This window comes from Ptiloglossa arizonensis, chromosome 6, assembly GCF_051014685.1.
Source record: "Ptiloglossa arizonensis isolate GNS036 chromosome 6, iyPtiAriz1_principal, whole genome shotgun sequence".
Lineage (NCBI taxonomy): Eukaryota > Metazoa > Arthropoda > Insecta > Hymenoptera > Colletidae > Ptiloglossa > Ptiloglossa arizonensis.
Window position 1 is genome coordinate 6046510 of NC_135053.1, and position 14036 is coordinate 6060545.

At 35.5% G+C, this 14036-nt stretch overlaps 1 protein-coding gene and 1 long non-coding RNA gene across 10 annotated transcripts in view; one reads left to right on the forward strand and one right to left on the reverse strand.

Moving 5' to 3' along the window:
- Positions 1–14036, reverse strand: part of Galphaq (G protein alpha q subunit) — an 80936-nt gene that overhangs the window by 29236 nt on the left and 37664 nt on the right. The gene's annotated exons all lie outside the window — the stretch shown is intronic.
- Positions 896–4311, forward strand: LOC143148149 (uncharacterized). Of its 2 annotated transcripts, XR_012992422.1 has the most exons (4): positions 896–1590; positions 3014–3197; positions 3579–3786; positions 3865–4311. It is a non-coding gene; the product is annotated as an uncharacterized LOC143148149 (long non-coding RNA). The 2 variants fall into 2 exon arrangements; XR_012992421.1 differs by having other exon boundaries at positions 3579–4311.

Below are 14036 nucleotides of genomic sequence, written 5' to 3' on the forward strand. Positions count from 1 at the left end.
CAAGGGATTTAAATAAAATACGAATTCGGATACAAGAAGTATCAGAGGACTGATAAAATTTTCTCGTTATATATCACTACATACATTAGCGATGCGTTAAATATGTCTCCTATGTTTGTTAATTCTTAATAATTTAACAAAAGATCGATGCCTGTTTTAAAGATTTCACTACGATATTTCTCAAATTTCCCAAAATTTGTCCCTCGAATTCGCACATACTCATAAAAATGAACAATTCTATACGAATATACTTACGTAAATTAAAATAAGTATGATCTTTCGCTCGTTATAGCCGTGATCTCGATATTAACGATCGTTACAACCGAATACTATTTTACTTTCTTTTTTATCCAAAAATTAACCAGCGAGAAGTGTTATTGAATTTTACTTCACCCGCTAGCGAAAAATGTTGTACAATCGCAACTCCGGATAAATATTTATTTTTCGATTCGAACGATGACCCAACCTTGACGGATAATCAGCATGAGATATTCCACGAGCGTGTTGCGCTTTTTTTCGTACCAGAGACGAACAAAATATTTATTAAACAACATTTGGTATGTTATTCGCCGGTTAAAAATATTGAATAACCATTGGGAATAAATCACCATCTACACTTATTTTGATTGCGTTTTTATCCGAGTACAATTTCCTCCATCTCCGTCTTCCGTGAACGAGTATGGTAAAAGAAACCGAGGAGGGTCGAGAACTGAATGAACGAAGCGAGAAGACGGAAGCACGAGACAGAAGGTAATGAACAAACGAGAAGACAAGAAGAGGGTCGGACAAGCGAAGAAAGAGTGCAAAAGGGTCATGCAAAGTGTAGTAGGATAACCGTACTACGTTCTCGTCTCATCGTCCTAAAACCCAGTCTCACTCGGCGAGAGTGGCAATGAAGCAGCGCGCGGCGGCCGAGATGCCGGGTCGACGGTAGTGGTGTAACTTCGTGTGGAATCGGAACTACGAGAGCGACGCTGTGTCTCGAGCAGGCGTGCGAGCGAGTGAGCGAGCGAGCGAGCGAGCGAGTGGACGAGAACGGGGCCAATATGTAGGCGAAAGAGCAAACGAGAATAAGAAGGGAGAGAAGGAGAGAGGAACGGGAAGGCTGGAGGGGGAAGAACGAGAAGGAGGAGGAGAGGAGACGTAGTAAGTGTGAGCAAGCTAGCCAGAGGGGCAAACAAGTTAATGAATGAACGAACGAATTGTGGGCGGGGCAGAAACGTTCTTCCTTCGTGCTTTCCAACATCGCTGTCGTCCCCGGCGTTGTCGTTGTAATCAAGTCGGAGGAGAGACCGGTTAAGAGGAAAACCAACGAAAATCAGCATTCGGCCTCCAGAACTCCCGGATCAACGTATGCGCTACGTTGCTGCTATTGATTTTGTTCGGATATCCGAGTAATTCTGGACAATCGGAGAATAACCAGTGATACCTAATTAATGGTCGTATAGACTACCGTCTAGAAGCTTGATCGCTCCAAGTAAAATAACACTGTTCAGCGAATTGAGTATTTGTATTTTCCAATATTATGGTGCAGGATGAGATCTAGGCTTATGCGGTAGCGATCAAAAATCATTCCAAGCCCTTAAGAAGGTATTGCGATTTACAATTGAAAAAAAAATCTTTTTTTTTTTTTAATTTCATTTTCAGAAAAATGTGTCTTTGAAAATATGTGTGCAAATCTATTTGCTTCGATTCGTGCTAATGCTGATGATATAGAGGTTTGAATATACATTCCTGCTACGTGTGAAACTGATAAGAGAAACTTTAAACGTGTTTTTCTCAAAACGTTAATTTTCAAACTGGCTTCCATGATACTTCAAGATTTAGTTGATCGATTCGCTTCATATTTGGAGAAAACCTTCAGTAGATGTACCTTTATCGTGGGAATTAGAGATGCTTAAAAATACTAAGTTTTACTATTTTTTTTTTTTTTTTTTAACATGCTAAACACAAAATAAAGCTGAAATATATAAATTCGGAATTTAAAGTTTCGCCACTTTTTTATTTATCGAAATTTGAATTTTTCTCTAGTTCTTCTTACAACTATATCCTTCTTAACGAAAATACTTTCTCACTCTTTGTTTTTGATTAGCGGATTGGCTGGAATCGTGGAACGCTCTTTATTAAAAAAGCCATTAAACAAGATGCTGTAACTTCGACAATTTTTAACAATTTCGCATGAAAAAAATACTGTATCCTCTCATAAGATGGATAAACATAGACAGCAATACTCCGTTAATTATAATCTAGTATCGAACAATGTTTTAAACGTATAAGTATACAAAATCATTCGATGTGTGTTCAATATTTGACAAAAATATCGTTAATATTGGGTTGTTCGAAAAGTGATTCCCTTTTCCGAACAATCCAATAGTTTCGTCCTTCGTGTAGGTGTTCACGCGCCTTGGTTATCAGAGAATATTGCATTTCGTAACAAATTTTAATTCTTAATCTTTATAGATTTACAATAGCGTCGATGTCTATCCGTTACCGTGTGCTATTGATGTCGATCGAGCATTTGTTACAAAAGTATTGGTATCGAAAATTGATACCAAGTATCCGAGACTTCGATAACTTTCAGTGGTTCCTATTAAGTATTTTGGTATCGAATTACTCGAGTGTCACCGATAACTAATCGTATCAGTGTCATCGCTCGCCACTGATGAGTGGTAGACTCGTAAAACCGTTTATCCTCCTGATTTTCTGAAATCCCTTACCGAACTCCAATCAACATATAAAACGTTATCGTGTCTTCTAATCTCTCCAGGCAAGGATGCTGATTCCTTTACGTTTATAACTTACGTAGTCAAGGATATCGAATCATTGAATCACTTTTGATCCTCCTCTACCGACTCGTATCCATTTTAATTTAATTAAATAAAGATCATTTCACAGATCGTCGTGATTGCACAACTATATTGTAATTGGGAAACTGTTCTAATCGTGTCTGAAATTTATGTTAACGATTTACGATAGAATTATGACTTTATAGTAATCCTCGTTTGCATTTAAGGCGAAAAATTGGATCCAAACGGTACCTTGAATTCGAGGTCGGTAAAAAATTCTATTTGGAGCGGAGATTCAGCTACACCTGAATCGTCCAACAAAGAAAGTGAAGAAAGTGAATGGGATACATCGAGAGTGAGAAAGATAGAGAAAGTTCAACGAGCGAGTGGTCGAAACTTCAAAGCGATGATGTACGTATATCAGTGGGGCAACCATTGATACAATATAATATATTTTTTATTTCTCATTACATCGGGTTGTTCGGAAAGTAATTTCGTTTTCCAAAATGGAGAATATGTAATTTAATAAAATGTTTGTACACCTTAAAAAAATCGTGTTTCATTTTCACCAAAAAAAAAAAAAAAAAGAAAAAAAAATGAAACGACTTTCCGAACAACCTAATATTTTTAATCGATCGGTGAGATTCTCCCGATGAAAACGAGTTCAAATATAATCTTACGCGAAATCGTGCAGAATTCGAGTCTTTCGTTACAAACATAATCAAAAATAATCCGAATCAAGTCGGATGTATTTGGATGTATTTTCAATCAAAGAACCTTACCAATCCATAGGTAATATTGCCGTAAAGATACAATAAAAAATATAAAAATTGTAAGTTCCATCGGAGAGTGAAATTCGATGCAACGAACAGGAAAGAAAGCACTGAACAAACATAAACGATGGAGATGATTTCGCGGCTTGAATTCGAGACAAAACTTCCGCCGTGAAAGCAAGGATTATTTTAACATGATGCGGTACCCGAGAGGACTCGCGATTTCGGTACAGTAATCCGATAATGATTGATTTTTACAATAATGTTACATAGCCGGAACGCTGAACTAAGCATGTTCGTAACAGGAATAAAGTGGTCAAGATATTGTAGGTTGTGCAACCGTGGAATTAGTGGAGGCGGTAGAAAATTTATTACTTTTAGGTCTACAAAGTGTTGCGAGTGAAAGCTTAGATCAGGCCTATTGTTTCCAATTTTCTCGAAGACGACCGGATGTTGCCTCAAAGAGATAGACGTTTGAGAAAGAATGATGAAAATTTGTATAAAGATACGATAACGTGGATAATACGTAGAACAGAGAACGTAGTAAGAAAAATATTGAATTGAAATCAAATCTAAATAGGCAGACGAGTTTTGTTTTTAATAGCGATAGTTGCGAATATACAACTCTTTGTCCTTTTCTGCACTAGTGTAGCTTTGAAATAAAATCTAAATAAGTAGACGAGTTTTTTTTTTAATAGCCATAGTTGCGAATATACAACTCGTTGTCCTTTTCTGCACTAGTGTAGCTTTGAAATAAAATCTAAATAGGTAGACGAGTTTTTTCTTTTAATAGCCATAGTTGCGAATATACAACTCGTTGTTCCTTTCTGCACTAGTGTAACTTTGAAATAAAATCTAAATAGGTAGACGAGTTATTTTTTTTAATAGCCATAGTTGCGAATATACAACTTGTCGTCCTTTTCTGCACTAGTGTAGCTTTGAAATAAAATCTAAATAGGTAGACGAGTTTTTTTTTTTAATAGCCATAGTTGCGAATATACAACTTGTCATCCTTTTCTGCACTGTGTAGCTTTGAAATAAAATCTAAATAGGTAGACGAGTTTTTTTTTTTAATAGCCATAGTTGCGAATATACAACTTGTCATCCTTTTCTGCACTGTGTAGCTTTGAAATAAAATCTAAATAGGTAGACGAGTTTTTTTTTTTAATAGCCATAGTTGCGAATATACAACTTGTCATCCTTTTCTGCACTGTGTAGCTTTGAAATAAAATCTAAATAGGTAGACGAGTTTTTTTTTTTAATAGCCATAGTTGCGAATATACAACTTGTCGTCCTTTTCTGCACTAGTGTAGCTTTCGTGGGCCTAAACCTTGCAATTAACACATTGTATTTACTCTTTCATTCACTGAATAACTCATCGAGAAATGAGCATCGCTCGTCACGGTGTTCTCGGAGACGGAACATTAATATTTGACAGTGCTTGGTGTCTTACGCGGAGACTGGAACCGAATATGCGCGAGAATTTTACACCTGTGTGTACGATAATCTATAACACCCGCATGGGCATGATCAGAATTTTAATTAGATGGACATCCAAATTACCCGTATCGTGGAAACGTATCCCGGGTGCTGAATATCTACGGCAGTATCTTTCATTGATTGGAATACACGGTACCCGAGAGAGCACTGATACTCAATTTAGTAATTCGTACGTATACAAATGTCTCGGCTCGATCAGAGCTGAATTCTCTCGGGCCGATCCACAATCGAATCGCATTATGAAATTTGTAATTACATCGAAACACGCCTCGTACGAACCACCATCGCGAAATAGAAAACGATGTTAAAAAGTTTTCGAGGATCATCGAACATACGTATGTGTGTGTTAAGCTTCTGGCAATTGACTCTAGGTCATTTATGACCCATTACTTAGAACTGGTTCATCTTAGTTGTACCGTGTCTAACACGTGGTCAAATCAATTAAATTTTGCGATACACTGGACTTCTCCGTTGTAATCGTTATTATTTGGATAATGCGAGAGCATAGGGATGTTATGAATTAAAAATACTATGTATAGTATGTACAACTGTATTCGTGAAAAAAGGAAATTAAATAACGTTATTTCAGGAAACAATTTCTCTTTCGATATATCTACGTCCTTTTGTAACCGAATGTAACCTACTTTGCTTATTTCCGTGGAAATTATTCATTTTTTTTCAATCGTACACACGATTGCTTACGACTGGTGTTGAAATGACTGGAAACGATCTTTAAAATATTATCGACGGTTGACAAGATGCCTCGTATATTTATTTCATAATGTGCACAAATTTAAAGAACTCAGGTAGTACAACTGACAAAACAATGGAAAATTAAATTATAAAACTCCAAACAGTATTTCGCATTAAAGGAGAGTCGTATTCGCTCAAGTAGTCCTCGTGCGGCGAACCTTTCTATTTAAATTAGGATCGTACTTTTATTCCTAAAGAATGCAAAAGCATTGAAAAACATACTACAATTCTCATCAATGTTTCATTATCATTTTAGGTTGTGTACAAGATGCAAGGAGAACAGTAGGGGTAAATGATAAAATTCATCAAGGGCTGATAAAGATTATTACTTCTATCCAAATGTATTCTCAGAAATTTCATTTTCGAATATCCCGAACGAGTCCAATTTGTGCGAAATTCGGTACTGTGATCCGAGATTCGGAGAAAATTTGAACAAAAACACAAGTTGTCTACAGTTACGTGTACGTAAATGGCGAAACCGTTCGTGTTGTTTCGACAATCGTTACCCAAACATTTACTCAAACGATTAAACAACGCATCAGACGTATCGATAGCTATACCATTTGTTCAAGATGTTGTCATCGTTTTAAAATTCTAATCTGGAGTTAAGATTGCGTTAGACGGTTTTAATTATTTGGTAATGTCCAAGGTCCGAGTGCAAGAATCAACTTGAGGAGCCACCCGGTCGCCAAGCTGAGAATTATTTAACTTTTAAAACGGTCCGTACGTTTATCCGGTAAATTTGATGTTGAACACTTTTATGTTTCATTTCTCCTGAAAAGATTCCATCTTTTCGGAAGTTTTCTCTTGTTAAATCTTTTAGCAGAATATTCACGATTATTGAATCAAATGAAAGCATCTTTACATAAATATGCTTTATGTTTAATTTCAATTGTTCTAAATTGAACGAATCACATTGGCTTGTCCTGAAAGTTGGGTCGTGGCGATTTTTAAGGAAACACCTTTAAATTTCGGTATACATTTATTGAACTACATAGTTGCCATTTTGTTTCACAACCTTCCTCCATCTTTCACGCGACTTGAAAACCCAATTCTTCCAAAGGTTCGCAGCTTTTTCGGCGCAAAACTTTCCGATGACAGTTCGAGTGTCTTCCTCTGCGAAAAAGTCTAGAGAGAAAGACGAGTCGAGCGAACTCACGGGTAAACGTTCAGTAATCCTCTACGTGTATGGGCCTCTACAAGTTTGGTTGCTCAGAGGTCGACAACATTCAATGAAAGTAGCGACGAGATCAACAAGAGTGGGGACTCTCGTCCCTGGAATCTCTTCCAACCCTCTCCTCACCACAGCCAAGTCGATTCTCTCACCTGCTGGACTTTAGCGCGGACCACATCCTGTTATTATTCGCGCGCGAGAAGTTGGCCGTTGTCCCAAAAGCTGAAAAGTCCTAAGGGAAAGGCGAATCGGTCGTAACAGGCGCGGGGTGATCGCAGGTATTTGACAAGTCCGGAAAGTTTCGATTTTTGAGGAAAATTCAAAGGCAACGCGGCGTTTTATTGAATTGTATACAGCGGAACGTCGATTATCCGAACCAATCGACTGATAAATCTGTTCGGATAATCGGCCCGAAATAACCAGATTTGCGAATATCTCGTAAAACGAAACTGAAAATAAAACAATTCTCAATGATGTATATTATCAGATAAAAGAGTATATACTTGATAAAAGAAACGATTAATCGTTTTTACGTATGTACGGTCAAACTTTGATACAACGCGCACACTTTAAAATAAACATTGCAATACGATGTCCAATGAATTTTCGGTGAAACGATCTGTTAATGTGGTGTACAAGCTGGTGTATCCTGTCATATTTTCGTTTGCGTCAGCATTTTTATCATCACCTTTCTTAAGAATGGATAAAATATTATTTTAATAATCGTCACTCGTAACTTCATGCCTTGGATTGCTTTTATCTTTATATATGCGCATACATGTGTCTAACCATTCTTGAATATCGTCCGTAAGAGTGTAGTTTAAATACTTGACTTATCGTGCGTTGGATAATCGATTATTGGGATAAACGAAATTCGGATAATCGGTGTTCGAGCAATCGTCGTTTTACCGTAGTTGTCATTTTGTTTCACAATCTTTCTCCAACTCGATGATTCCATCTTTTCGGAAGTTTTCTCGTCTTGTTGAATCTTTCAGCAGAATATTCATGATTATTGAATCAATTAAAAGCGTCTTTACATAAATATAATCGTAACGCGTGAATCTAAAAGGATTTCGATAGATTTTCGTGTCAGTTTTTTGTTAACAGCCGTGGAAATCTAACGGTACGTATCTCAAGTTATATTGTATATACAGCATTAATTATTTTTTCTTTACGTTCAAATTAAAGAGAGACAGATTAGGTATTACTCTTGTGCGAATTCCTTCGTGGAATTCGTTGACACATGGAAAAAAGTCGACTAATTTCAATTCTTTTACATTTAACAAATCATAGATCATCATAGATATTAACTAATATTAGTATAATACTGATATAACATTAACATAGATATTAACTAATAAGCGAGCACGCGACAAGTCCACCGCTCGACGAGGAATACTAATGAAACAAAATGTGACAAAGTGAGACGCGAAACGCATCTGAGATGCAAACTCGCCAAGTTGCATCTCGTATTGTTGTGTTTTATTTCGTTCGCGTTTCTCGTCGAGCAGTGGACTTGTCGCGTGCTCACTTATTAGTTAATATTTATGTTAATCTTATATCAGTATTATACCAATATTAGTTAATTAGTTAAACACCTACATGTTTGTCCAACTTAGCTACAATTATGTAGCGATAATGTATCTGCGTAAGGGCACAGATAATGCGAATGGACGATTTCCCTTTTTTCCTGTGGTTTTGTCAGTTCGTTGTACAGTGACCAATTTCCTGCACGTTCATTCCTGACAACGATAACACGAATAAAACTAAACATAAATCCTTTACGATCTACGTAACACGGTGACAAACGTAACGCAAACCATTTATTGTTGTTCAACGTTTCGTTTGTGTCGCACTTCCAGTTACACGATCTTTTCTCACATATCTACTTTATATTTTTATATCTTTCAATAAGAATGCATATGTATACGTATGGACAATCGTATTTTATAAACACAGAATTATTAATCGGTTTCAAGCTCAAAAATTCTAGTTTCTCTTCGTGGTGTTGCACTCGTTATTCAATATTCGTCATTCTTTCTCACGTTTGCTACATCGTACAAAATAGCAACAATTCGGCACGTGTTTTCTTGTTTTTAAAAAAGAAGAACTTTCTTCAACATTTCACGGTCGCGTCACCTTCTTGAATGTGGTACGTGGTTCACTTGTATCAATTTTCCATGTACTTTCGTAATTCACTTTAAGAAACATTGATCGTTTTACCAATCACTGAGTGTTCCAATGACGATACGGTTGAACCGATTACACGTTATCAATTTATAATTTTTTTCGAAAGATCGAATCACATTACTTGTACGTAGATATATCTAATGGCGAACTTATCGTTCTTTTTACCATTTCTTCAAAGTATTTCATCTTTCGCGTGCGATCGAAAATGTGCGAAAGCAATCGCAACCTGGCAATTTTCACCTACGTATGTACATATACGCTTGTATTGTAAATTTTTAGTAAAATTAATGGTCATTCGCAAATAAGTACATTTCCTTCCGGTTTTATAGTTAGTTACCAGTTCTCATATTTTCGTAAATAAGTTGAACGCAAATTTCAATAAATGTATGCCTCTGCAGAGTTTCCTTCAAAATATTTTATATCCGTGAGGTAAAGTTTGGATAAGTGCTCTTCGTAAATAGTAATTGTGTATAAAAAATATTAGGTTGTACGGAGAAGTCATTTCGTTTCTTTTGGTAAAAATCGAACACGATTTTTTTTAGATCGTATAAACATTTTATTAATTTATATATTCTTCGTTTTGGAAAACGAAATCACTTTCCGAACAACCCAATAGTTTCAAGATAGAGACAGAACAGTTACAGAGTACGTAATCGTGTAGACTTTCGTTCCGAATGCGTGGAAAAGAAATTTTATTATGTATCGTGGGTCAGATTTTAATTGACGTTTACTATGCGCGTTGGTCGCGCGTAGCTCGTAGTCAGAGGGTTAATTCGTTGGGTCCGAGGCCAGTACTCGTGTCTCGGACATTACAACAATTACGGTTGATACTGTCCGAAGCTTCCGGGTGTAAGCCGTGTTCTTTGGGAATAGTGATCTCGACGTGTTGCCAGCATCGTAGCTTTGTATCTCAGGTGTTCGAGACCGCACCGGTACTGTGGTAGCAAAAGAAGACGATTCACATTCGGTAGTCTTGGATTCACCGATTCAGTTCAAATTTCGCAGAATGACTCGATGTCATTGTTGGTGAATATATATGATTACGTGTATACGTATAATTGTTTTTTTTACAATTGAAGATTCACCATTTCTTAAGTACACTTCTACACGGAGTGATTACCATGTAATGAATTAGGCTCGCTGCACATGGTTTAGAATTAGTTTCCACGTGTTAGACCCGAATTCGATTTCGAGACAGGCGAATAACTTTTTTCTACCTTTTTTTCTTATTCTCCTTTATTTTGTATCAGTTTTTTTCTTTTACGTATAAAAACACATTACAGAGTTCGAACGAAGGTTAGTGTTTCAAAAGTACGCTTTTACTCGCTTGGTGGCTGTGTTTACCAAACGGAAACTTTTCTTTTTATCGACAAAATTGTGTAGAAATAGTGATAAAACAAAGCGATACTTTTCGGGATATCTCCACCGGCAACCTTTACGGTCGATTGTTCGTACTTTGTACGAGAGTAACTTGAATAGTCTGAATGTTGCTTTCGTTATTTGTGTGCAGTTTTGTAGATGCAAGAAAAAAAGATGCAACTTTTGTGTAAACATTTTCGGTATTTGTCAGCACTCTGTAACTGTTCCATGAAAAAGAAACGTTACATTTTGTTTTCCAGCGAACGATTTTATCCCCTTAAACTGTATTACAGTACGTATTAACGAAAACTGAATTTGTGTTCTAGATGTCCTACTCTGTTTACAGAGAATTTGAAAAAAAATTTTTTTTTATTTCTCAAGATCTTTAACTTCTCTTGTAAGTGTTCGTTGACCGATACCATATTTCCGAAATCGCTAGATTCAAAGGAAAGCTCTGTCCTTTTGTAAAATTAGTTTTAAATTGTAACTAATTTATAGGTTTCCAGTTACTTCTCGAAACTATGGCTACGACTAATGAAAACCTTGAACAAAAATGTTACGTAAATGCTGTTATTGCAAATGTTAAGGAGTCCCAGAAGATATTACTTATTTTCGAAATTGAGTACGTTATTGCATCACTGAAAATATACCTTACAGTTGTGCGAAAAGATTGAATTTTTAGCGCTCTTGCAACATCGTTGGAAAGAAAAATATAATCTTATTCCGTGCAACGATACACTTTTTCAACATGTGACTGAACAACAATAACGACGACGTTAAATACGGTATTGCAGAGGAATACAATTGCATTCTGAGTTTATCTTTTACCGATGCTTATCTAAAACCGTACGTTAATATTCAAAGAGTCGACGAAGGTACCTACGTACCTTTGAATGGAACGGTGAGCAGGTATAAAGTCGCGCGATCCTTTTACTCGTAAACAAACAGGTACCAACGAATGGCGTAACTTATCAAACTTTTTCGCTTATTCCGTTTTTCGTGTTGACCGACAGTATGCGTCGATTTTAGAGAGCAGTAATGGTAGTCATTTCGTTCGTTAGAGATTGTCGAAGAGTGCTAAAAAAAATTTTGTTGACTCGAAGCTAATTTTACGTGACTTTTGGCAATGGTAAGTTTTCATATTTCAGTAGAGAAAAATGTTCGGTGAAAATCGTCTGTTGTGCTATCGAAACGGTTGCACACAATTTATTTATTTTTAATACGATGGATCAGCGTTATGGTTTTGAAAGAAAGCAAATTTCAATAATAACTTAAAATTATTTCCTACTTGTAATCCTCCCGATTGCTCGCAAAGATTGCCCGAACGAATTCGACGACTCTTTCTTTTTTTAAATTTCAAATAAAATATTGAAAATAGAAACGGTGTTACAAATCAGATCGGATGTAGCGAAGGAAGCACTGTTTTCCGTTTTACTACCTACGAAACTTTATTTAAATATATTACAAAATCTGGACGATACTGACTAACTCGATAGCTATTTTACAAAGATAATTAATTGAGCGACGAAAGCTCGGTGCAAATGGTTCTTCGTACACCCTTTAATGAATCAGAGAACGCCGATCTTTGGAAAGCGGATGTTCAGTTATTTTTCTCAGTATGTTTCCTCCGAGGTGGCAAATTATACGTAATCGTAGATGTACGTACTATTGGGAAACGAGAAGATGAAACACTACCCACAAATTAAACTCCACCCATTCTTCCCACTTTTTAGATTCCTAGCAATCAGATTCTTAGCATGGTAACAGGATTTCCAGATATCGGAGGATAGTTTAGAAATTTAGAAAATACAGAAAATTATGGACACAGAATTGTCTCGCTGCGTTGATAAAATGTAACGATATTTAATAGAAATTATAAATACGTTTAATACAAAAATTCGGATAGAACGATATCAAACTTTATTTTAATTTGTCACGATTACAACGCAATATCGAACATTATTAAACAATGAAAACTAATCTTTCTATTTAGGAAATTTCCAATATCCTTACTTGCATCAAATTGTCTCGCTGCATTGATAAAATGTAACGATATTTAATAGAAATTATAAATACGTTTAATACAAAAATTTAGATAGGACGATATCAAACTTTATTTTAATTTGTCACGATTACAACGCAATATCGAACATTATTAAACAATGAAAACTAATCTTTCTATTTAGGAAATTTCCAATATCCTTACTTGCATCGTATACTCTTATCTCTACACTCTTAGAGATAGGAGATCTCTCACGTTAAGACCGTCCACGGTGCGAAGAGACATGCCCGCAAAGAAATTTAAAGAAGGAAAACTGATACACTTCTCTTTTTTAATTTTAAATAAATAATGATTCCTTGCAATTTGCAATGCTCGAAGGAACGGATGAAAACCTTGAGAGCACTCTTCTGGAGAATATTGTTGAACGAATTGAACTGTTCCGTTTCCATTTTCCCCTTTAAAGACTTAATAGTGTATATTTTAGTGAAAATTCTAGTAAGAACTCTCAGTATAAATTAACGTATAGACGAAATATGTGATAAAAGAGGCAGTAAAAAATTGGTAAATAAATCCGTTGAGCTCGAGGGTGTTAATATTCTGAGTTTATGTATACTTTAATGTCATTCACTATTGTATCTCAACCTGACGCATTTTGTTTCATTCGTTCATTATATGGATTAATATTTACGAGTTAACATTTTTCGTCTATTATTTTAAATCTACCATTTATTTTCGGTGCAGAATTTTCATTTTAATCAAATTACATTTCACCTGGAACGAACGCAAACTTATCCGAATAATTGTCGATTGCGCAAACATTGCATATAAATCGTTGTATCGAGTTTTTATTCTTCGTTTATCATTCGAATCAAATTTTGTCTATTTCTGGAGCTAGATTGAAACTACTAATATTGAAAATGAGTAATTGTATTCTTCGTTTATTATTCGAATCAAATTTTGTCCATTTCTGGAGCTAGATTGAAACTACTAATATTGAAAATGAGTAATGTTCGGTTCAAAGTTTTATTGCCTTTTTTCAAAATTCTACTACAATCTTTTCAGGGTAACTCTTCTAAGAATTGAATCTGATTCTTTTACTTGAAATTACTGGCCCCTTAACACTAGGTTTACGAACATATATTTTTTTGAAAAAAATTAATTAAATTTAAAAGCAATTACAGTATTAACAGATTTAACATAAATGAATTAAATCCGTTACTCAATAAACGTATCGCTACTTTTATTTTCATTACAATAATCAATTTGACATAATTTCCATTTTTGCAAATCGCGAACCAATGGAAGAAAAATTCTTGATTCGTTTTTCTCGTATTCGTTGATAAGTTCTTCGGTCAATTCGAGCACGAAATCTTTTCTAGATATTTTTGAACCATTCGGTACATTCTTCGTACAATTTCCAAGAATTTACGACTGCCAAATGTAAAATATTATAAAATATCCGAAGAAACCATCGTAAAGATGCCTTTACACTGTATTTG